The 26,651-nt window shown below is 38.1% G+C and overlaps 1 pseudogene across 1 annotated transcript; it reads left to right on the plus strand.

The window, feature by feature from the left end:
* The first annotated feature begins 3,727 nt into the window (after positions 1-3,727).
* On the plus strand, positions 3,728-4,922 carry LOC311071570 (5-hydroxyisourate hydrolase-like; annotated as a pseudogene). The gene is made up of 3 exons (XR_014609529.1): positions 3,728-3,959; positions 4,450-4,585; positions 4,664-4,922. The product of XR_014609529.1 is annotated as a 5-hydroxyisourate hydrolase-like (transcript).
* Positions 4,923-26,651: the final 21,729 nt, after the last annotated feature.

The raw sequence follows: 26,651 nt of genomic DNA on the forward strand, positions 1-26,651 counted from the left end.
TTCCATACAATACTTCCACAGCATGGTTTTGAGTGTCTGGTGCAAGCGTTCAAGAGCCCCCTGACTCTCTGGGTGATAAGCGCTAGAGACCTGGTGCGATATGGACAATGGTTTTAATGCAGAAGAAAACAGTTTGGACATGATCACTCTGGGGAGACCAAATGTGGAAAAGAACTTGATAAGACTCTTAATAATTGTCTTAGCTGTAATTTTCCAGAGAGGAATAGCCTCTGGGTACCGAGTGGCACTGCACATAATGGTAAGCAGAAACTGGTTACCCATTCGAGTTTTTGGTAATGGACCCACACAGTCAATAATCACCCGCTCAAACGGTTCTCCAATCATGGGAATCGGATGGAGTGGCACACGAGGAACTGGTTGGTTCACTTTTCTCGTAAGTTGGCATACATGACAGGTTTTACAGTATTGCACAATATCAGATTTTAATCTGGGGTTCGTTCGTTTTATAGTCATATTGTTCGAAACAATCAGGCTGTGAAAAGTTACTATGAGAATGACAATGTGGAGTTTTGCAAGGACAAAGGTCACCTCTACCCTGTTCAGCACACATACGATGAAGAATCCATGAAGGCCACCTCCACCCTGGCCAACTCTGCTTCACAGAATGTATGTTTCAATCAGCGTGCATAGAAGAAACATGAGACGGCTGTTGCTAAAGATTTGGAAACGTGCTGAGGCTTATGTGGTGACTGGTGTAGTTCCTGATACCAACACAAAACTGAAAAATAGAGTTACTGTCTCAAAGTATTACTGGAGTGCCTACTGTTGTCTGAAGTGGGTAAAACTGTTTTTAATGGCAGGCTAGCATATACCGTTGACTCGTGCTAGCCTAGCACCGGCGAACTATGAAACTGGAAGGACTGGGTGAAATTTTTTGAAAACTGTCTCCACTGATAAATAACACACAGGCTAACTTGGAAATGAGGTCCGATGTTCAAAATCTTGAACCACCCCTTTAAAGGTGTATGTGTGGTTTGGGCGATGCAAGGTGCTGCTGATGCGAGTGGTGAGGCTAGAAAGCTTTTGCCTGCTCTGGAACGGAGACTGATCCAATGCAGCAGAGGTGTTGCACAGTGCACCGATACTTCAAAAGTATTGCGATTCTCGGAAATGAAAAACGTCACGATTCCGAAATGTATTAGTATCGATACTTCTAATAATGACCGCGTTCCAGATTTGTAAGAGACGTATTTCATGTTGGTGTGTGCAACGCACGCTTCCAGAGCCTCCCTGTGGACGCCTGTGTTTTTTCTCCTCACGCACGCAGCAAAAGAAGCTGCAGCTGTCATGATGTGACAAACTCACTACCAGTGTTTGGAATAACGCCGTTTAAAAGAACGGCGTTAGGTAACGACGTTATTTTTTTCAGTAACGGGGTAATCTAACTAATTACTTTTCCCGTCGTTACAACGCCGTTAACATTACTGGACGTTAAATGCGGCGCGTTACTATGCATTGATTGAATAAACTGTGTAATCCGAACGCACCCCTGGCTCGCACAGCGAGTGAGGAGGTGGGTTAATAACGAGGTAAGCGATTATGATTGGCTAAGGCAGGGTCATGTGTTTCATGGTAGCCAATCAGAGCCAGTGTTTTTACACACATGCCAGCACACGCGCCACACACACACACACACATACACCAGCTAAACAGAGTCAGGACTCAGGAGCAGTCTATGGTCAGGAGCAATCCGATGAAAAGTTGACATTTTCAAGGTGAAGATATAAGCACTACTTCAAATTCATTGAGGTCAAAGGCAAGAACTAGGGGTGGAACGGTACATGTATTCGTATTGAACCGAGAGAGAGAGAGAGAGAGAGAGAGAGTGTCGCGGGCGCGATCGAAAAGTTGCAAAGTGTTTACATTTGTGTGTGTGTGTGTGTGTGAGTGAGAGAGAGAGAGAGAGAGAGAGAGAGGCGCGGGCGCGATCGAAAAGTCGCAAAGTGTTTACATTTGTGTGCGTGTGTGTGTGTGTGAGGCGCGGACGCGATCGAACAGTGGAAACAAAAACATAATCCGTAATTTTGTTTATACAGGACATTCAAACTGCAAAGTGTTTAAGTTACTGCTAATTAAAATTTTAAGGAAAACAAATATATTAATCTTATATAATGTGCACAGTCAGTGCACTACAAATAAACTGGTTCAATGCCTTTACTTTATTAATAAAACTTTTTAAAAAAAAAAGTTGAGAGAGGTTGATTTAACCTCGTCGACAGACAGCAAGAGGTTTATCCTGCACTTCAAGCATTATCTTTGTAAGAAAAGTAAACAGTTACACCATATAAAGTGCATTTAACTCTGCAAATTAAATCAACCTCTCTCAACGCGATCGATTGGGTTAATAACGAGGTAAGCGATTATGATTGGCTAAGGCAGGGTCATGTGTTTCATGGTAGCCAATCAGAGCCAGTGTTTTTACACACATGCCAGCACACGCGCCACACACACACACACACATACACCAGCTAAACAGAGTCAGGACTCAGGAGCAGTCTATGGTCAGGAGCAATCCGATGAAAAGTTGACATTTTCAAGGTGAAGATATAAGCACTACTTCAAATTCATTGAGGTCAAAGGCAAGAACTAGGGGTGGAACGGTACATGTATTCGTATTGAACCGAGAGAGAGAGAGAGAGAGAGAGAGAGAGAGTGTCGCGGGCGCGATCGAAAAGTTGCAAAGTGTTTACATTTGTGTGTGTGTGTGTGTGTGTGTGTGAGTGTGAGAGAGAGAGAGAGAGAGAGAGGCGCGGGCGCGATCGAAAAGTCGCAAAGTGTTTACATTTGTGTGCGTGTGTGTGTGTGTGAGGCGCGGACGCGATCGAACAGTGGAAACAAAAACATAATCCGTAATTTTGTTTATACAGGACATTCAAACTGCAAAGTGTTTAAGTTACTGCTAATTAAAATTTTAAGGAAAACAAATATATTAATCTTATATAATGTGCACAGTCAGTGCACTACAAATAAACTGGTTCAATGCCTTTACTTTATTAATAAAACTTTTTAAAAAAAAAAGTTGAGAGAGGTTGATTTAATTTGCAGAGTTAAATGCACTTTATATGGTGTAACTGTTTACTTTTCTTACAAAGATAATGCTTGAAGTGCAGGATAAACCTCTTGCTGTCTGTCGACATGCAATAAATATCTAAAGTTATGTACAAATACCTGTCTGTTCTACTCATTTCAACTGACTTGTGAAAACTGCTCAAAAAAATCAAAATTCTTTGACATATAACAACCTTTTTTTTACAGTAACGCAAATAGTTACTTTCCCTGGTAACGAGTTACTTTTATTATAGAGTAATTCAGTTACTAACTCAGTTACTTTTTGGAACAAGTAGTGAGTAACTATAACTAATTACTTTTTTAAAGTAACGTTCCCAACACTGCTCACTACAGCGAGATGGCTGCATGTGCGAGCACAAGTGATACTGTGGCCGACCTGGTAGAAAAAGATGACGCGAGGAGTGAATTACGGTTTGCTTAAATATTAACCCTGCATGTGTGCTTACGCTGGTTTATTTTGTTGATTAACTCATGGAAACTAATCAAACAGTGTCCAGATCATCCTCATATAAACGGCGACACACAGCCAGATGACACTGACTTTATAGCAGGTAAGATCTTAATATCTTCTTACTCAACTCTTCAGTCATTTAGTGAGTCGAGTCATTTTAAATGCTTCATGTTTAACATCTCCAGGTAAAGATGTGGAAGTTGTCCGTACATGGTCTCAGTTTTAAACGCAGTCTTATAATCAATGCATGTGACTGGGTGATCTCCTGTGTTGTAGGGTTGAGAGCGATGGGTTCGGTGAAAGGTCCCCTCACTACACATGTGCTGAACACCGGGGACGGGGTCCCAGCGGCGCGGATGGCCCTCAGTCTACACCGGCTGGACCCCCACATGACCGTCTGGAGACTCGTGACCATCGGGTGAGTCCATGCATGTCGTCTCTGGCTGTCTGTGAGTGTTCGAGCATCTCCACTAGCCTGATGCAGTAACACTGGCTCAGCCAATCATGTGAGTTTGGGGCGGGGCTATCTGTTTGGTCAACCAATGGCAGAAGGGGGAGGGGGGTGGTTGGAAATCCTGTTTGAAAATAGTCATTATTTTTGGCAATTCCAAAATTACGCTTCACCTTTAAAACAGCCATCGAGCATCTGTGTTTTTTAGAGTCGTGCACAGGTTTACACTATTAAAATGACACTATGAATAATACTAATACTCAGCTCTGTTGACATCACTTGTGTCAAGTCTTCGCTCAGTCCAAAGAAATGTGTAAATTATTGTAACAGTGTTCTGAAAACTGTTGCCATCGAAACTGTCCAAAGTTGTTTGGGTCAATCTTTAAGAGGTTTACAATAAAAACTGTGGAAAATAAAAATGTCATTATGTTAAATAGTGTGTCTCTGATTATTCCAGAACCACGAATGAGGACGGACGCTGTCCAGGACTGATAACCAGCGACGCCTTCACTCCAGGAATGTACAAGATCCGCTTCGAGACGGGCCAGTACTGGGAGAGTTTGGGGCAGTCCAGCTTTTACCCATATGTTGAGGTCTGTAGGAAAGACTAATGGTGAACTGATTGAATTTACACAGTCTGAATGCTAATGTCTTTCTTCTTCTTCCTTTAGATTGTGTTCACTGTAAGCGCTGCTGATTAGAGCGTTCATGTGCCGCTGCTGGTGAGCGGATACTCGTACAGCACCTACAGGGGGAGCTAGAGAGCACACACACTGCCTTCAACACACTGAGCTCGAGTTTCATTCTTCACATTACAATGGGTCCGAGATATAACCTCGTGCTTCAACACCCCAGTGATCAATTATCCATACCTTATCCTGTTGTTGTTTGTTCAATATTCTTTTGAATGACCAAAAAATAAAAAAATTATTATTGTTTTAAAGTGCTTTAAAAAAAGAAAGAAAACTCAAATAAAACCAAAATAAAATTATATTCATATTATTGTTTGTGTCAAGGTTTTTATGCATTCAAATTACTTTTAATGACTAGGTCATAACGATTCTTAAAACAGGGATGTTTGGATTTTCCAATAATTTGCTGCTTTTTCAAATTCATACCCTGGTGAAAAAAAATTGTATACTTGCAGCCAGACTAATTATCAGTATACTTCAAGTGTGTAAATGATTAGTTAACTTGAAGTGTGCTATTTTTAAACAACTAATTTTGTACAAAGTATATTTTAGTAGTAATTAAATTTTAGTAAAGCTTAATTTTTTTAGTGTATTTTGTGTACTAAATTGGACCAACTTCATGTATACTTAGTATACTTTAAGTATATGCCTGTGTAGGTACTAATTACATGCTTGATTAGTGATATTAAAGTGTACTTTATTCGTGTTACAAGTACATTACAAATTCATTACGAGTGTCTTCGAAACATACAAGCAATATAAAGTGAATTTGTATACATATATATTTTATTTTTATTTTAAAAAAAATATTTTTGCCGTTTTCACCTTTTATTAGGATAGGACATAGATGTGTAATAGATCATAAGTGATGGGGATAGAGAGCGAGGGGACAGAATCAGGAAATGTCCACGAGCCAGGGTCTTCTGAAGCACGTCGGCGCACTTGCCCACAAGGCTGTTGTGGTGTGACATATTTGAGTAAACATTATAGGCTCATTAATACCTTTGGCTTATTCCAAATACTACAAATTGTACAAAATACTATTGTATACTATAATGTAATTTGAAATTATACTTTTAATGCATTGTTACAATGATCATTTCCAGCACACAGTTAAAATATACCTAAAATATATTTTTTATAAAGTGCAAATAAATACACTTTTAAAAAAAATAAACAGAATTTTGATTTTAAGTATATTTTTCTAAAATATGCTTTTAGAAAATATACTAAAAGTACAATTATTTAAGTGTGTTAAAAGTTGTATTGTAAAAATAGGTAAAAGCATGATGCTAATATATTTTTAATATATTTAAAGATAGAAACATTTTTGTTAGTATATTTGCAATGTAATTTTGAAAAAGGGAATATATTTCAAATACAATAAAGTATATATTTTTTTCACTAGGGTATGATTATACAATACAAACAACTAGACATGATAAAAACTAATAATGACATTTAACACAAGACTAAAAAGATAAGACAAAATTATCAAAATATTGTGTTAGGTCACACGTCTGTCTAGTTTTTGTTATTGGACTCTTATTTTGAAATTTGTCCCAAGTAGTGTTCATGGTGATGTTATGGTTTAGTTCTGTTTATTTTGTATTCTGTTTATGTTTTTGTAATATAAAACTGCATTAGGGTTCATCTCGGACTCGCCTTCAGTGGAACTTTACATTACAATTTGTCTTAAAAGGTTTTTCACTGGATTTATATTTCAGTGGGAAACACTGCCTTTATCATAGCAGTGTGACTTTTTTGTCCCTTAGTGCCAGCCAGGGTAATATAAGGCAAAGTATGATGATCAGGGTTTGAACTTTTTTTCACTCATCAGCCAATTTGGCTACTACATTTTTAAGCCACCAGCCACCATCAGCATTTTGGATAATTTTCAGAAAACTTTCAAGGCCCCCAGAATATTTTGTTGTATGAATATCTGGACATGCAACATATAAAAAGAAAGAACAGAGCACATTTTATTTTATGAAAAATTTAATTATAGCTTCATGCTTTATTTTTTATCAACACTTCAATGTGGGTAAGTTTTTTGAACAAAGAATTTTGAACAAAAAGCTGAAAAAATGTTTTTTTTAAGACTACAACATGCATAAGCAATGTTTTTAATCGCCTGTTCTCCTTTTTTGCATGTTTTTAGATCAGGAGATTCTGTACTCTTTCAGAAGATATGTAATAGCGGCCCCTACTGTATAACAGTGAAAACTCGGAAAGCCAGAAAATTCTGTCTTTGGGAAAAGAGATTAAAAAAGCCACCCCGTTTTCACTCCAAGGTGTCCGATAATAATACTGAAAATCATGCCCCAAAATATCATGTCATGATAACAAAATTATACTGGCACCAGTTGGTGTCTTTCCAAGGGGCCAGGGCTCTGATACAGCCCTGGTTTACCCTGATACGTAGGTGGCCCGAGCGCCACGCATGAGCCGTAACCTGAGGTTTTAGCCATAACTGAAGGGGACGCATAGTAAGCCTAGTTGGAGTACTAATGATGATGCGGAGGTCATGAGGCCCAAAGCCCTTTGAAACATTCTGAGGGGTGTGAGAGAGCCCGTTCTGAACGAAGCAGCCAGTCGCTGAATTGAAAGAGCTCGGCCGGCGTGGGCCAACTCTCATCTGAACAGAGTCGAGAACTGTTCCCAGGAACGTTATACATTGGCTGGGGGAAAAGTTCACTCTGAGCCCAAGGCGTTCTAGATGGCCGAGGAGCCAGGTCCTGTGAGTTAGTGACTCTGCTTCCGACTGGGCCGATATGAGCCAGTTGTCGAGGTAGTTCAGAATGCGCATTCCCCACTGTCTCAGGGGGGAGAGAGCCGCATCTATGCACTTTGTAAATGTACAAGGTGCTAGGGACAGTCCAAATGGTATGTCTGCCCCCCGAAGGCGAATCTCAAGAATGGCCTGTGGTGGGGGGTTATTTGGAAGTAATCATCTTTCAGATCTACTGAGAAAAAACAGTCCCTTGGGCCAATCTGCACAAGGATGTGTCTGGTCGTGAGCATCCTGAATGGCCTTATCATAAAGGCCTTGTTCAGGTGTATGAGATCTAAAATAGGCCTGAGGCCGCCATCTTTCTTCAGAATGAGAAAATAACAGCTGTAGAAGCCCGACTCGCTTTGTGACTGGGGAACCGTCTCGACAGCTCCCTTTGTCAGCAGACTTGTCACCTCGGATCAGAGGACGTGAGCCACGCTGCTCCTAACCGATGTGTTGACTATTGCGTGAATGCGTGGGGGTCTGCGAGCGAACTGAAGCGAGTAGCCTTGCTTTGTAGTATTCATTACCCGAGCTGACACCCGAGCTTGCCAGGCCTTGGCCCGAGTGGCTAGGGGTTGAATGAAGTCTGGGGGCGGGCCACCAATACTCAGGGAACCGACCTCCCAGGCGTTTGAGAGAAATTTGCTTTATATGGGTCGCTCTTAAAACAGCGTTTGATGTCAGGGGTGTGTGAAGAGAGACGGGCCTTTGTTCTGCAGTTAATACATCTCCAGCCGCCTGAAATGAAGATGGAGCTGTGAGAAGCTCTCGAGCGATCTTTGGGGGTTGCCTGGCTGCAGCGAGACAAGGCCCACTTCTTTTTCTGGCTGGGACGGCTTCCTAGGCTCTGGGTCCAGCCTGAGCTTCGGCCGCGGGCCCTGGTGTTTGGGGAATGGGAAACGTTTCACTGGCCTGAGGCGCTGGCTGGTTTCAGCCGCTGGTGCTGGTTTGGCTGGCTGTGTGGGCGTCACGCTCTTAGGGCGTGTGAGGCAGAACTAGAGTGCTTAGGAAGGAAATGTCTCATGGCATGTGAGGCCTTCTGTGCCTCCTTGAATCGCTCAGCAAACCCTTTCACTGAAGGGCCAAAGAGACCTGAAGTGGAGACTGGTGAGTCGAGGAAGGCGGTTCTGTCCACGCCCCCGATCTCAGTCAAATTCAGCCACAAATGACGCTCCAACACCACGAGGCTGGCCATGTTACGACCGATGGCCTGAGCAGAGGTCTTTGTGGCTCGCAGGGCCAGGTCGGTGGCGCTGTGCAGGTCTCTGAAGGAGGCTGGGTCAGGTCCCAACTCGTCCATAGCATGGAGGAGCTTCGCCTGGAACACTTGAAGGACCGCCATAGTGTGTAATGCAGACGCTGCCTGGCCAGCGGCAGTGTAGGCTCGGTCTGTGAGTGCAGAAGACATGTGCAGCCTTTGTTCTCCGACCGTCAGCAGTGAGGGCACAGATGAGCAGCCACTGCTTCCTCTAGGGGGGGCAGTTTCACATACCCCTTCTCCTCCGCGCGGTCGACTGACAAGAGCGTCGTAGAGGCAGAAGTACGCAGACGGGCTGAGTAAAGGGCGCGCCTTGATTTTGTTAGCTCCTAGTGGACCTTGGGAAAAAAGGGGACTGAGCGTTGGCCAGGGGCCTACTGGCACCCCGGCAGGAACCACTCATCCAGGCGAAGACCAGTCGAAGCCTAACTCATCGACAGCATGGGTGATGACCTGGAGAAGCTGGGCTTCAGATCTCAGAAGACTATATAATAGCAGAGAGTCCAGACTGCTGAGCGAATCACTGGTACAACTCTCCCCACTCTCCAAGCATTTCATTGACTGAACTGAAATATATAGCGCACCGCCCTGTGAATGTAATTATGCGCACACAAAGAACAGCTATAATGTCCCCGTTTGTATCCAGCCTCCCATGGAAACTACAGATGCCCCAACACCCGTGCAGAGACGACTCGAAGCATGTGAAGAGACGACTCGACGCCTGATAAGAGATGACTCGACGCTGGCGATATGTTTATGCCCTAAATTAATAACTGTCACATGCCCGTATACGGGCAACCTAAATTTACTTCACTATATTACTATTAAATCCTAACCTAGTCAAAACAAACTATATATCGTTGGAAAGGTCTAAGACTCCTTAATAGATATTTCAGCATTGTATTTTTTTACAATTTATGCCTGAACAGTAATAGATGAATTTATGACAAGAGCGCACCTCAAAAAATCTACATCATAACAGGCGTTTCTGGCGTTTGTCACAAAAAGTCAACGCACACACTTTTAATAATTGAAACTTTGGTTTTCATGCTAAAAGTTCATAATAAAACATTTCTTCATTTTTTCCCACGTCATAATATCTCGTGGGAACGTCATATTAAGTCGTGGCCACGAGATCATTTTGTTGAGGTAAGGACATCATTATGTCGTGGCCAGGCGATGCAAAGTCGTGGCCTCGAGATCATATGTTGAGGGAACGATATATTTTTCTCGTGGCCACGAGATCATTTTGTTGAGGTAACGACATAATCATGTCGTGGCCAAGCGTTGAGGGAGCCACAGCGGCCAATACTGTAACCGTATAGACTGGGCTACAGCAGAGATGGAGATGACAAATAACATTTTACTTTAAATTAGGAATGTCATATAAAGATATAGTGCGGTCTTTGGCATTAAGACATGGGTACGTTATAAAGATAAGCGCATTCTTGACTTTTTTTGTCGCACGCATATTTAGGGACCGTCTCAAAATTGCATGCGACATTGGCATAAACGTTTCTAACTTCAATAGCATTTGAAGACAATGACTTACAGTCATTAAACCAACTGTACATTGTTCACCCAGGTCTCATGTATGATGCACACCTTTTAGATTTTTTATATTTATGACAATAAACTGCTAAATCATATGCAAATATTGCTATGTAGGCCTATTTCACATACTGTATGAGTAGTACTTATACTATACCATGTGTCAAAATGATTGATGACTTCCGGTCCCGCCCCCAGATAAGACATTTGGTCCCCGCCCTTCCGGTTGACCTTTGTCCCGCCCTTTCTGGCGTGTATAGATATGGAAATGTATTGTCCTATTGACCCTTCGGTCATGTGTTTTGACAGTTTTATCTACCGGTGTCTTTCCGGCATATGTTGTTAGGGTTTGCCCTATCATCCTAGCTAGTCGTAGATAATTTTGTTTGACAGGTTTATCTACCGGTGTCTTTCCGGCATATGTTGTTAGGGTTTGCCCTATCGTCCTAGCTAGTCGTAGATAATTTTGTTTGACAGGTTTATCTACCGGTGTCTTTCCGGCATATGTTGTTAGGGTTTGCCCTATCGTCCTAGCTAGTCGTAGATCATTTGGTTTGACAGAAAGTTTTTGACCCTATTTGACCCTTTTTTATCCGTAGATCATATGGTTTTGACAGAAAGTTTGAAGACGCTGTTAGGATATGTGTCAGCATATCCTCCGCATTCCGGAGCCCATTGTGAGCCCCTTTGGAAAGTGAGAAGAAAAAAGACTGTTTTCCTGAATGCCTCACCAGCCAGAGTAGTGTGTGTGTGTGTGTGTGTGTGTGTGTGTGTGTGTGTTTGTTTGTTTGTGTCTGTGCGCACGTCCTCTGACATGACCCCCTCCACATTGAGCTTTAAATATTGTCATATTATGTATATGATCCCATACAGTAGTGAAATACATAGCAATATTTGCATATGATTTAGCAGTTTATTGACATAAATATCAAAAATATTAAAGGTGTGCATCATACATGAGACCTATATGAACAATATACAGTTGGTTTTATGACTAAGTCATTGTCTTCAAATGATATTGAGCTTTAAATATTGTCATATTTTGTGTATGATCCCACACAGTAGTGAAATGCATAGCATTATTTGCATATGATTTAGCAGTTTACTGTCATACATATCAAAAATATTAAAGGTGTGCATCATACATGAGACCTATATGAACAATGTACAGTTGGTTTTATGACTGTAAGTCACTGTCTTCAAACGCTATTGAGCTTTAAATATTGTCATATTCTGTATATGATCCCATTCAGTAGTGAAATACATAGCAATATTTGCATATGATTTAGCAGTTTATTGTCATAAATATCAAAAATATTAAAGGTGTGCATCATACATGAGACCTATATGAACAATGTACAGTTGGTTTTATGACTGTAAGTCACTGTCTTCAAACGCTATTGAGCTTTAAATATTGTCATATTCTGTATATGATCCCATTCAGTAGTGAAATACATAGCAATATTTGCATATGATTTAGCAGTTTATTGTCATACATATCAAAAATATTAAAGGTGTGCATCATACATGAGACCTATATGAACAATACACAGTTGGTTTTATGACTAAGTCATTGTCTTCAAATGATATTGAGCTTTAAATATTGTCATATTTTGTGTATGATCCCATACAAGTAGTACTTATACTATACCATGTGTCAAAATGATTGATGACTTCCGGTCCCGCCCCCAGATAAGACATTCGGTCCCCGCCCTTCCGGTTGACCTTTGTCCCGCCCTTTCTGGCATGTATAGATATGGAAATGTATTGTCCTATTGACCCTTCGGTCATGTGTTTTGACAGTTTTATCTACCGGTGTCTTTCCGGCATATGTTGTTAGGGTTTGCCCTATCGTCCTAGCTAGTCGTAGATCATTTGGTTTGACAGAAAGTTTTTGACCCTATTTGACCCTTTTTTATCCGTAGATCATATGGTTTTGACAGAAAGTTTGAAGACGCTGTTAGGATATGTGTCAGCATATCCTCCGCATTCCGGAGCCCATTGTGAGCCCCTTTGGAAAGTGAGAAGAAAAAAGACTGTTTTCCTGAATGCCTCACCAGCCAGAGTAGTGTGTGTGTGTGTGTGTGTGTGTGTGTGTGTGTGTGTGTGTGTGTGTGTGTGTGTGTGTTTGTTTGTTTGTGTCTGTGCGCACGTCCTCTGACATGACCCCCTCCACATTGAGCTTTAAATATTGTCATATTATGTATATGATCCCATACAGTAGTGAAATACATAGCAATATTTGCATATGATTTAGCAGTTTATTGACATAAATATCAAAAATATTAAAGGTGTGCATCATACATGAGACCTATATGAACAATATACAGTTGGTTTTATGACTAAGTCATTGTCTTCAAATGATATTGAGCTTTAAATATTGTCATATTTTGTGTATGATCCCACACAGTAGTGAAATGCATAGCATTATTTGCATATGATTTAGCAGTTTACTGTCATACATATCAAAAATATTAAAGGTGTGCATCATACATGAGACCTATATGAACAATGTACAGTTGGTTTTATGACTGTAAGTCACTGTCTTCAAACGCTATTGAGCTTTAAATATTGTCATATTCTGTATATGATCCCATTCAGTAGTGAAATACATAGCAATATTTGCATATGATTTAGCAGTTTACTGTCATAAATATCAAAAATATTAAAGGTGTGCATCATACATGAGACCTATATGAACAATATACAGTTGGTTTTATGACTAAGTCATTGTCTTCAAATGATATTGAGCTTTAAATATTGTCATATTTTGTGTATGATCCCACACAGTAGTGAAATGCATAGCATTATTTGCATATGATTTAGCAGTTTACTGTCATACATATCAAAAATATTAAAGGTGTGCATCATACATGAGACCTATATGAACAATGTACAGTTGGTTTTATGACTGTAAGTCACTGTCTTCAAACGCTATTGAGCTTTAAATATTGTCATATTCTGTATATGATCCCATTCAGTAGTGAAATACATAGCAATATTTGCATATGATTTAGCAGTTTATTGTCATACATATCAAAAATATTAAAGGTGTGCATCATACATGAGACCTATATGAACAATACACAGTTGGTTTTATGACTAAGTCATTGTCTTCAAATGATATTGAGCTTTAAATATTGTCATATTTTGTGTATGATCCCATACAAGTAGTACTTATACTATACCATGTGTCAAAATGATTGATGACTTCCGGTCCCGCCCCCAGATAAGACATTCGGTCCCCGCCCTTCCGGTTGACCTTTGTCCCGCCCTTTCTGGCGTGTATAGATATGGAAATGTATTGTCCTATTGACCCTTCGGTCATGTGTTTTGACAGTTTTATCTACCGGTGTCTTTCCGGCATATGTTGTTAGGGTTTGCCCTATCGTCCTAGCTAGTCGTAGATCATTTGGTTTGACAGAAAGTTTTTGACCCTATTTGACCCTTTTTTATCCGTAGATCATATGGTTTTGACAGAAAGTTTGAAGACGCTGTTAGGATATGTGTCAGCATATCCTCCGCATTCCGGAGCCCATTGTGAGCCCCTTTGGAAAGTGAGAAGAAAAAAGACTGTTTTCCTGAATGCCTCACCAGCCAGAGTAGTGTGTGTGTGTGTGTGTGTGTGTGTGTTTGTTTGTTTGTGTCTGTGCGCACGTCCTCTGACATGACCCCCTCCACATTGAGCTTTAAATATTGTCATATTATGTATATGATCCCATACAGTAGTGAAATACATAGCAATATTTGCATATGATTTAGCAGTTTATTGACATAAATATCAAAAATATGTGTGTGTGAGTGTGTGTGTGTGTTTGTTTGTTTGTGTCTGTGCGCACGTCCTCTGACATGACCCCCTCCACATTCCTGAGGTAACAGTGAAAGTGAGAAAAAGAAAGTTGCCCTAATAATGTTTTTATATTTCACACAAATAATATACAATAATATCTTACTAAAAATCTACTGAAACCATTTAATTCAGTTTTAGACAAAAGAATAAAAAATCATATTACATAAACATTCCGTTCTTTAGGCCTTTAAATGTATAAAATAAAATAGTTATCTTGCTAATTTAACTAAAGTTGAAAACCATTCAGTTCTTTATAAAAGTATATAATGAAATGCTTATAAAATAAATATCTTATTGATCCAATTGTTTTAGATAAACAAAAGAATAAAAATCATATTACATAAAACATTCTGTTCTTTAATAGTATATACAATTAAAAATCTACTGAAATTTCTTTTTTAGATAAAAATAAAATTAATCTAAGTCTGCTGACTGAAGATTTCATGAAACACCAGCCAAATGGTGTGTGTGTGTGTGTGTGTGTGTGTGTGCCGCCATCTTTCTGAATTTATTTCAAAGCATAATCGTAAATATGATCTTTTAAAAGACTGTTTAAATCTTTAAAGTTTGAATACATACACATCTTCTATTTAAGATTACTGTAATGATTTTGTTTAACGGTGACCTAAATTATAATTGTTATTAAACAATGTCTGTTCAAAAACTTTAGATGGTTGAAAAACTGTACTTAGGCATCTTAAATCTCATTTATATGAAAAGATTCAATCAGCATTTTTTGTCCATGCGGGGTTTAAATTTTTATGGTGGGGGCTTTCCATAGCCATAATGATTTTTGTACCGTAACTGCATATTCAATCCCGTAGGCATACACCTAAACACAACCATCACAGAAAACTACATTTGTACATTTTCAAAAATGAAATAAGTAAATAAATAATTTAATAAAATGTAAACAAAGTTTTAGCTAAATAAATATATAAATAAAAAACTTGCATTTCCAGAGAGGTGAATGAACTGAAGCTTCAAGATATAGGGTGACAATGTCACAGTAAATCTAGTCTCTGCGTTCCAGAGTACATCCAGAGTTTATACTAAATTCATTTAAAAGTTTAAATGAGATATTTTAAAATTAAAAGACTGTTTAAGTCAAATCTTTAAAGTTTTATTAAAATCATATCTTCTATTTATCTTCTTAGAAGACTTATGTATTATTTTTACTAAACATCGTCTGTTCAAAAACTTTAGATTGTTAAAAAAGTGTACTTAGGCATCTTAAATCTTATTTATACTAAATATTTCAAACAGTATTTTTGTCCATACAACATGTTTGTCACAATGCTTTGTTGTTGTTGTGTTGTTTTTAAGAAATCCTAGGACTCCACGTTGCTCTTATTTAGACTAAGTTGTATCATTTGAAAAATCACCACACAATTTCAGAGACGCGATGTGTGATAAGTAAAGTTGGTCTTGAGCGAATATTTAATTTTACTCGTCTTCAAAGCATGATCTTACTGGTAGCTATGATCTATTACACGTATAAGATCATTTTTACTTGTATCTCCCGAACTATCCTTAATCAGTGCGGAAACATTTCTGAGAATATACTATCGGTTATCTACTCAAAATATATGTAGAGGTTTAAATCCGGTGTTTAAAATCTGTCTGGTGGCTGCATGAACAGTCTTTGGGTAGAGCTATGGCAGGAAACATGCCCTTTGACCTCCTCGATTTTGTAGGCTTTTGTAAGTTAGTCCTCCCAAAAGAATTTCTCCCATCTAGCGGTGAAATTCTATTTTGCATTTAAACGAATAGTGCTCTCTAGCGCCTCCCTTTTTCAAATGCGGTAGCACATCATTGAGTTTAACTATACATGTTCTACCGTTATGCTGCCTATATAATGATTTACACAGCCAAGCAATACAAAAAAGCTTGTCATTTAGACCGTAACTTTGACTTAGCTGTCGAGAAGAAAGCAGGCACCCTTTCATTAGCTCTTTCCACCTGGGAAAAGCTATCCCGATATTTATTTACATCCCGATAAATTAAATTTTTGCTTTTTGGCGACGAGGATTCCTTCTCCTGCATAACTATGATCCATCATTATATTGTACCGTGCAGTGCAGCCTTTCAAATGTGCCGGGGCAGTATCAATGCCTCTCATATGGTCTAGCGGTTAGGATTCCTGGTTTTCAACTAGGCGGCCTAGTTCGACTCCCGGTATGGGAAGACAATTTTTTTATATTGCCAATAAAATTCAAGTTATTCAAGTTCATCAATAATCATTTTTAGTTATTCATAGTCTTAGAGGCCTACACGAACTGCAGAAACAAGCAGAATATATGTAAAAACTCATAAATGCTGTTTCAGTACTGAATCATTTTCACAAATACAATTATATTGAATTCAGAAAATTTCACTATGGAATATCTATCATAATTTCAATTTAGTATGTCATCATTTAAATTTTCCATCTCATAATTATGACGCATAGTCATAATTTTAATTTCAACTTTTTAAGTCATAATTTCAACTAAGTCATAATTATTACTTAATTCAGAATTACAATCTTTGTCAATTACGCCTTTTTAATGTAATACTTAAAACGTTTTTAAGTCATAATTTGGTAGTACTACCAAATTGTCATTTCACTCTACAGATAAGGCGTTGTCGGGAAAATTCGTTTCGCGTTCCTACCCCGAAGTGACAAAATAAAATAAAATTCTTTATCAAAATTTATAAGGAAAGACAAGTACTTTGTTTAGGCTTGACTTTGTAGGGACTTCCAAACCTGCGCACATATATTCAAACGCACATAACTATAGAACCAATTCTAAATGCGCATGTGAACGCCATTAGCGTTTCTCACAGGTTCGCGTTTAAAGTCTGTGTAGACTTAAATGATCGTTGCGACTAACTGTAAAGACTATGTGTTGCGACTAACTACAGTGTTGCGACAAACTGTTAGCTGGAAAATAACTTTATTAAAGAACCGCTATAAAGCCAAAACAATCTCTGTTACCTTAAATTATACGCTTATCTCTGTAAAGCTGCTTTGAAACAATCTACATTGTTAAAAGCCTATATAAATGAAGATGACTTGACTTGCCTACTATTTTGATGGCCCTTTTGAACGTGCTGTTGACTATAGTAGTGTCGCACCTGCATGTCCGCTAACTCGCTTATGAGAGTCAGAGTGTGTAAAGTAAACTCTCATTATTGTTAGTAGACTATTAGTGGACTGGTAGGGTTAGAATAAGTTGAGATATAGTTGAGTTACTTATAGTCAGTAGAATATCTGTTTGGGAGCATCACAATAAAGAGTTAGCAGATATTAAGCACAGTCTATTTTTTCAGATGTTTAAATGACAAAATACCATTTTTTCAACCGAGTGAATCTAGGCCTTCAGAAGTCATAACTTCAGGGGTAGGCCAGTTGGCGAAAACACTGCGCGTGTAAAAATCAAATACTCTATTACACTTTTCAAAGGATAATCTACCTTTAAAGTTAGAATAAAAAGTTAAGTGTCACAAAGTCTGACACAAGGCCATTAACTGGTTCTTTTTGTTTTATAAATGTATTTTGCTTATTTCTACAAATATCAACCTGAAAAATGAAAAATCAGAAAAAGAAGAAAAAAAAACTGTGTTTTAAAATACAACTAAACCATGATAATGTTTAGTTTAGATGTTGATGACTAAGCTTCTGGCATATAATGCAACCACGCAACAAGAAATCTAATATTGGTGTAATCTTTGCTAGGTCTCACTCACGAAGCACAACTTTGTAAATAAAATAAAATAAAATATTATGGAAGTCATTGTACTGTAATTTAACCATATTTTATTGATTAATATTATGGCTTCATGTTGATTTAAAGTTTTTAATTGTTATTAACTAATATGTTTATCTTTTAACATCCGGCACAAAATGAAAGAGATGTATTATTTGGAAAAAAATATATATATTAAAAAAAATAATAAAAAAATAAAAAAAAATGGAATGTTCACAATCACTATGTGTCACAAACAGTATGCGTGTAAATAGTTGTGCAAAGTTCCACACCCTATGGACTAACTTTAAAAAACAAAACAAAATACACATACATAAATATATATATAACATACACAAATCATTTCTTAACTAAGCAACTGTTTCTTAAATTATCAGACACTCACCGCACTGATGTTAACATCACCATATATTGTGTTTTCTACCATGAGTGTAGTAACTATTGTCCCACCATTCTTCTGGGCAATTGTTAAGTTAAGCTGATTAGGGTTCTGAATTAATGGCTGTCCCAATGATGTAGAAATATTATGCTGTCGTCGTTGTGGAAGGTTGTTAGGCTGTTGATTTGTCATGTTTCCAGAATGTGTTTGAACGCTCAGCGTTTGAACGTCACCATCTGTTAAAAAATTAACAATTAAATACACAACCAAAACCATGTAAACATTATAGTAAAGCTTATTGAAGATTGAGAAACATATTGACTACTAACAAAGTAAATTATACATATTTCCTACGTTTGATATTCTTTTTTCTGATTTTTTTCACTATGGACTTGATCCTTTTTAATGCTGTTTTCTCTCCATATTTATTCTTTAGTTCCTCTACTGTGTCTTCCAACCTCCCTGTTGTTCTTCTCCAGCTGTGTTAACCAAAGACAAACAGTTAGAAGAATAAAATGTATGTACAATAGCAAAAATAATGTACACCTGTAGACCCATTCATACGCCAGTTCAAAGTCAATGAACCGGCTGATGCTGCAGGTGTTAGAGCACATGATGGACAGTGAACAGATGCACAGCAGGTTAAACCAGAGTTAAAACAATAGTCTATGTTAGGACAATAACAATAATAGTCTATGTTAGGACAATAGTATGTTCACAGGAGCCGCTGAGAGCGAGTTTCAGCTGATAAAGTGCGAAATAAGGTGCAAGTAGCTAAACTAAACATTTCATATTTGACAGCTGTTTTGAGAAATGTTAAACAATGACAAAAATAATCAGCCAAACTAATCAACTTTTTTTCTAATTTCACCATTTTGAACTTAAAATAGACCTATATAATACATGTGATTTAATGTGAGAGGGGAAGAAACAAATAACAGCCATTTTCAGCATATTAGGCATAAGATTAATAATGAATGTGTACATATTGTGAATTCATTTAATAAACATTTACCTAACATCCATAGCCTTCAGTAAATTAAGGTTAGACAAAGTTCCTTTTTAACTCTGCCCCCTGCTCTAGTTAGAGCTTTGGAGCGCTTAAAAGTGTGGGGCTCAAAAATAAGTGTCATTTGGAACTGTTTATAGTTATTTTTATCAAAAATATGTTGATAAAGATTAAAAACTTCAGTGCCCTTCGAAGGCACCATTTTAGATAGTTTGGCACGCATGGGATCTTTACACTTTCCCCCGGATATCTGTTTCCTACTGTTAGCTGTAATGTTAGTGAACTCTAGGTCTTCTCTTTGCGCATATACGACAGTATTCGCATGAATTGGCTTGATTTCATAAAATGATGGTTTAAACCATCATCTTCATGCGAGACATTTACATTATATTATTATACCGTCCTAGTTTTAAATAGCGCTGAAATGTATATTTTATATCTTAACCCTTTATGCGGATATAGAATGCCGCACAAGGTTCTCTGTTCTCTGGTTCTATGTTTTTAAAAATACCGCGAAACAAAGACAAGGATGCCTCTTTCTATAAGCGACCCTCAAAATCTGTGCATACAACAAAACACATGTATGTGTACGATGATTTATCAGAAAATTACTTTTGTTTGAAGAAAAACTTAAATCAGCTGGTGCTTGATAACTATTGAAGTTATTAAACACCCCTGAATGTGGTAATAATTTGTTTAATGCGATATTTATTTTAATTTTAACTCTAATTTGAACTTTAACATCTTCATAGTCGGTCAAATTAACTTAAAGCATGCGCAAAATGAAATACATCCTAGCTACTTTCTAAATGTTAGTTACAGAACTTATGGTGAACAATTCACCCATGTTTAATCAGATTTTGTCACTGGATTGAGTGAAAATAATAAACTTCTCCTTTGTTTTTATTCATTAAGTTAAATGTAAATTTGCAAATCGAAAAACTGTTTGTTACTTGGATGATGAATATCTTCGTTTTATGATAGGAAAGTACGGACAGCGCCTTTGACCAAGCCTCTACATATGGGGCACTTGCGCAGAGAAGGCGCACATTCTTTGCACACAACTAGGTGACCACAGGGGATGAAGACAATGTTCACTTCCTTATCCATGCAAACTTTGCATGTGCGCTCCTCTTGAAGTCTTCTTAACTGTTCCTCCATAGACAAGTCTGAAAGATCTTGACTCGGGGATGCTGCTTCATTTGTCTGGGCCGTCAGGCCACACTCAAATTCCATCTCTAAAGCAGACTTCACCACAGGATTGTTCTCTTGTTCTCTCACAAATTCTCTTGAGTCGCTGTCTCCATTAGTCAATAGCTGTTCAAATAGTCTTGGAAATCTTGCTTGAATCTGATGAACAAACTCTTGGCCCTTTTCTTGCAAGAGGTATTCACATCTTGGAAACCACTTGGCATGTTCTACCCATGGATCATCACCAGACTCCCAACATCCGAGTCCACCATCACACCAAAAGCACTTCACGTCATCATTACGACCAACATAGTAAAAACCAGCCTTAGCCAATTGGTCTGGTCGAACAGTTATTCTTGAGGGCCAGTTGACAAATGTGAGCGACCTTTCTTCACACTGTTGCATTGCCGAGTTAGATACATTCGAAAGGCCGCCACCAGATAAAGGTACATTATCTGCACGATCACCTCGAACGAAGCGGCAGTTGGGGTAATGCCTCTGGTGCTCTGATACTGCCCGATCTCCCGGTTCCCAGTTGCTAAGCTGGCCTCCACAACTGAAGCAAGCCACTCTGTCGCCCTGGCCAAGGTAGTGGAAACCACTTTTTGCAAGCTCGGCTGGACTTACTGGTGCAAAAGTCCAATTCTGAAAGGTGTCAAGGCGTTCCTGTTCCCGACGCATGCCAGGATTGTGACAAGCCGGAGGTCGCTGGTGAGACATATCCATGTAACCCACACGCTCCTCCATTTGGCCTGAAACGGATGCCGTGGTGGTCGATGTTACGGAAAGCTGTAGGATGGCTACGTTGCGAAGTGTGGGGAAAAGGCACTTTTGATGAAGGATCTGGATGAAGACATAAAAATGCTGCCCTTCTCTCTGCCGGACATCCCATGACTAGTGTCTAGTCGTCCGAACACATAATCTTATTAAACTTATTAAATACCCTCTATGATCCAGGACCCGATGCTAAGAACAAAATCAAATTTTGTTCAACACCACAAAATGTAATTTTTTCTGTTCTGTACACAGCGGGCAAATTAGTTGTATCATTTGAAAAATCTCCGCACAATTTCAGGTATTCACATCTTGGAAATGGTTGCCAGTTCGGGAATACGGTAATTAAAATGTAGAAAACAAATATTGAAATATTGAAATATTTAATCTTTTAAATCATGTAGTATTTTTAATTATTCTAAATATTATTATTATGTATACTATTATAATACTATTTTTTATGAGCCCAGACATTACCACAATAGTCATTTTTGTAAAAAAAAAATTATTTCAACATTATACTTTCATACATTGAAGTAGTGAAGAAAATGATAGTCCGGCATTACGTACATAAAGTAAAACAATAATGACATTTACAGATGGTCTAACCAGAATAGAAAATCTCTGCAGGCTATCATGTTTTGCTCTAGGGTATAGTTGACCAGACTTTCAACTAATTCACCAACGTCAGTTTTTGCATTTTTTGACACCAGTGACACACAGAGATCTGTTACAAATGTCCATATACCGAGAATTTCGTCAATTTCAAATTCGTCACTACATGCACCCAACACATCCAGAACTTTTCTGAGGATTAGGCCGTTCGGCTCTTTGCCGTTAAAAAACATGGGTGTTACACCAGGCCATGGCTTTATCAAGCCTCTTACAACATCCATTTCATTTTTGAGATTTGTCACACGTTTGCTATCCTGTGCACAATCGTTTTTCATTCCACACGCAGCATCGATGATCCTGTGCATCAAGCCAACCATTTGACCTCTAAAATGATCTTTAAACATGCAGTCCAACGCCTCTCTTAAACGACACTCTTTGCCCGTGGCACACTCACACGCCGGATGATACTTGTGCCCCACATCGCCAGAACTGGACGGGGAGTCGCTCTCCATCAGGTTTTGCGTAGCCATTTTTCAACTTTTCAAATTTTTTCAAATTTTCCTGGAATGTCCTGAGTGAGTCCTTGCGGGACAGTCGTCCAGGGTTTGTGCATTAATGCTCGAAGTTTATGGGTCAAAACTCGTAGAAGCGTAGTTTGCGTCAGGTTCAGGCAAACAGGAATGTTGAACCGGGCTTTGATCAATGAGATGTCGCAGTAGCACAGCAGTCCGCGGCTAGTAGAGCTAGAGCGTGTGATGTCCTGAAATATTTATCAGGACAACGACTGGGGTCCGCCCCCTCGCCCCACTGTTGTGTAGAATGTACGGGGGTTGTCATCAGGAAAGCTTCACATCTCCGCGCTGCTGTTTTGGCGAGCATTATGGAAGTTTGAATAGTTCGAGTCATACACACAAGTGCAGCGATGGAGTGCGTGAACACGAGCAGTGTGAGAGGATTCCTGAGATCTTGCAACGATCTGACTGAGAAGTTTCTCTGTTTAATACAGAAGAAACTCATCAAGAAGTACTTGAGCGGGTGATATTATTCGCTTACAATTTATGTATGGATTAAAGAATAGACATTAGTAGAATAGCCAAAATAGGCATTTAATGAAGACATATTTTATATTTTTATATCAATGTAGAATGTATTTCTCTCTCACTAGCATATGTACACATACATGTGTTTTGTTGTATGCACAGATTTTGAGGGTCGCTTATAGAAAGAGGCATCCTTGTCTTTATTTTTAAAAACATAGAATCAGAGAACAGAGAACCTTGTGCGGCATATCCGCATAAAGGGTTAAAATATACATTTTAGCGCTATTTAAAAACTAGGATGGTATAACGGTATATAGGACGGTATATAATATAATGTAAATGTCTCAAGTGAAGATGATGGTTTAAAACATAATTTTATCAAATCAAGCCAATTCATGTGAATACTGTCGTATATGAACAAAGAGAAGACCTAGAGTTCACTAACATTACAGCTAACTGTAGGAAACAGATATCCGGGGAGAGTGTAAAGAAAACGCCATACAAAACATTACAATCACACCCGGCAATACGATAAGTGTTGTTTCAGAAGAAATGCAAAGATGTGCTTTTTACGAGCGCCCGCTCGACACGTGACGTCACATCTCCGCGCTGCTGTTTTGGCGCGCTTTATGAAAGTTTGAATCGTTAGCGATGGAGCGCGTGAACATGAGCAGTGTGAGAGGATTCCTGAGATCTTGCGACGATCTGACTGAGAAGATTCGCTGTTTAATACAGAAGAAACTCGTCAAGACGTACTTGAGCAGGTGATATTATGCGCTTACGATGCGATGTGAACAGGGTCGTAGCTAGAGAATTGGGGGGCCCCCTAAAAAATATATTCATGCTGGGCCCCCCTTCACCAATATCATATACTGTATAGTAGATGAGCATGGAGGCCCAAATATAACAGAAGATGATGATGTTGTTGTAAACCTTTATTTTAAAAGTTAAATGTTTATATAAAATCACAACTAATAAAAACTAACAAAAAGAAAGAAATAGTTGAATAATAAAACAAATTTTAATAAAGTAACAGCAAAATAATGTTTTTCCCATCAGTCTGTTATAATTCATAAATCAAAAAGTAAAGAATGTAGTCGTGACTCATGTACATTTTTTAACTCTTATGTTAAAAAGAGAAATTTTGACCGCGTAATCATTCGGCCTTTGAAAAAGTGAATGTTTGAACTCTGGTGTATGCTAAATGAAAACAGGTGAACGGGTGTATGAATGCGTCTGCAGGTGTATCTAACCCTAACAACTAATGACCAACTTTATTTTTGCTATTGTACATACATTTTATTCTTCTAACTGTTTGTCTTTGGTTAGCACAGCTGGAGAAGAACAACAGGGAGGTTGGAAGACACAGTAGATGAACTACAGAATAAATATGGAGAGAAAACAGCATTAAAAAGGATCAAGTCCATAGTGAAAAAAATCAGAAAAAAGAATATCAAACGTAGGAAATATGTATAATTTACTTTGTTAGTAGTCAATATGTTTCTCAATCTTCAATAAGCTTTACTATAATGTTTACATGGTTTTGGTTGTGTATTTAATTGTTAATTTTTTAACAGATGGTGACGTTCAAACGCTGAGCGTTCAAACACATTCTGGAAACATGACAAATCAACAGCCTAACAACCTTCCACAACGACGACAGCATAATATTTCTACATCATTGGGACAGCCATTAATTCAGAACCCTAATCAGCTTAACTTAACAATTGCCCAGAAGAATGGTGGGACAATAGTTACTACACTCATGGTAGAAAACACAATATATGGTGATGTTAACATCAGTGCGGTGAGTGTCTGATAATTTAAGAAACAGTTGCTTAGTTAAGAAATGATTTGTGTATGTTATATATATATTTATGTATGTGTATTTTGTTTTGTTTTTTAAAGTTAGTCCATAGGGTGTGGAACTTTGCACAACTATTTACACGCATACTGTTTGTGACACATAGTGATTGTGAACATTCCATTTTTTTTTTTTTTAATATATATATTTTTTTCCAAATAATACATCTCTTTCATTTTGTGCCGGATGTTAAAAGATAAACATATTAGTTAACAGGGACGGACTGACAATCTGTGCGTTCTGGAAAAGTCCAGAACGGCCGTCCAACCGAGGGCCGTCGGCACAAAAAAAAAAAAAAAAAAGTATAATAAAGCAATATGAACAGCCAACAGCAGGGGCGCTAATATGATCACTTATATGCTACGTGTAAAAAAAAAACAACAACTGAGGAAGAAGAGTCGGCCTATAGCCACTGACAGAAAGTTAGTTTTATAAGGCTGCACTTTTAAATTTGCTTACATTATATTTGAATAGCAGTGGTCTCCAACGTGGTGCCTGTGAGTTGCCCGCTAAACACATTCTATAAATAGCCCCAACTTGCCGTCGGGGTTCCAGACTTCGAATAAATGGTATAATTTTGCGACCTTTTCAACTAAATGTTTCAATTTGAACTTTTGCCTCTACAAAATTACCCAACTCTCTTTGATTATACGCTGTCATTTGCGTTGCGTATGAGAAACATCAAATGGCAAACGCTCAAAAAGCGGAACAAAACTTGTTTGATCTGAGCAACGCATTATTAGCTCGGCCCAAAAAACAGCGATCAGCTGTTTGACAAAGCAGCTGTGCGGGCTGATCTTGATCACGCGAACATTGCTATTACACAGAGCTGCGCGATCCACTGAGAAGCATTTAAATTCAGCGCAGAATTCTCTATAATATAAACCCACAAATGACTATGTGATTTAAGCTTGTAAAAAGCCAGATGAAACAGCGCTGATATTCTCAACATATTGACGCAAAAAAAAAAACAGGCGAAACATTGTTCCGAGAACAAACCAGCTAGAAGACATTTCACACCAAAACTTAATTAACTTTAGTAAAACAAACTTTTTTGGCAGAAATGTGCCTGTATTCATATTTAAAATGCTGTTATATTAATATAGTCATGTATAAATGTATTAAATGTATGCCTAATGCAGTAATGTTTTGTTTAGAAGTTATGGCAGTTTATTTATTTATTTTTATTATTATTTTTTTCATTTATATTTATACTAAATGTTTGGGCTACTGTTTTTGATAACATATACAATAGGTTTATAGAAAATCAACACAAAAAAAAAAAATCAATAAATATTTTCACATTTTTTCAGGAATTGTTTTTTTTTTTTAATGCTTGTAAGTCTGAACCAGAATATCAAGATATTTTATTATTTCCCATATGATGGTGAAAAGTAAAAAAGCTTCACCATGTCGCCATGTTATATGTATAATAAATATTGGAGTATAACAAATAAAAATTCCTTCTAGATTATTTTATCCCTTGAGGTAGCCCTCGCACACAAAAAGGTTGGACCCTGGTATAGTATAAGGGGTTTCTGTAGCCAGTGACATTTCATTATTTGTATTTTATGGCATTGTACATTTTTTGTTTTTATTTGAAGGCTGAGGCTTCATTAATAAACACAACCCCAATTATCATCATTGGTTTTGAGATGTTACTTGCTGTGAATACCTTGTCTGATAGGATACAGTATTGTGGCATAGTATCAGGACATCCTGGCTAGTGTCTGTCGCACACGGCTAGAGGCGAATGGCCGGATGATGGGCCTATTTGGGAGAAAGTCCAGGGCTGTTTTTTAGCCCCAGTCCGTCCCTGTTAGTTAATAACAATTAAAAACTTTAAATCAACATGAAGCCATAATATTAATCAATAAAATATGGTTAAATTACAGTACAATGACT

Source organism: Abramis brama, assembly GCF_963993115.1.
Source record: "Abramis brama genome assembly, chromosome: 20".
Classification (NCBI taxonomy): domain Eukaryota; kingdom Metazoa; phylum Chordata; class Actinopteri; order Cypriniformes; family Leuciscidae; genus Abramis; species Abramis brama.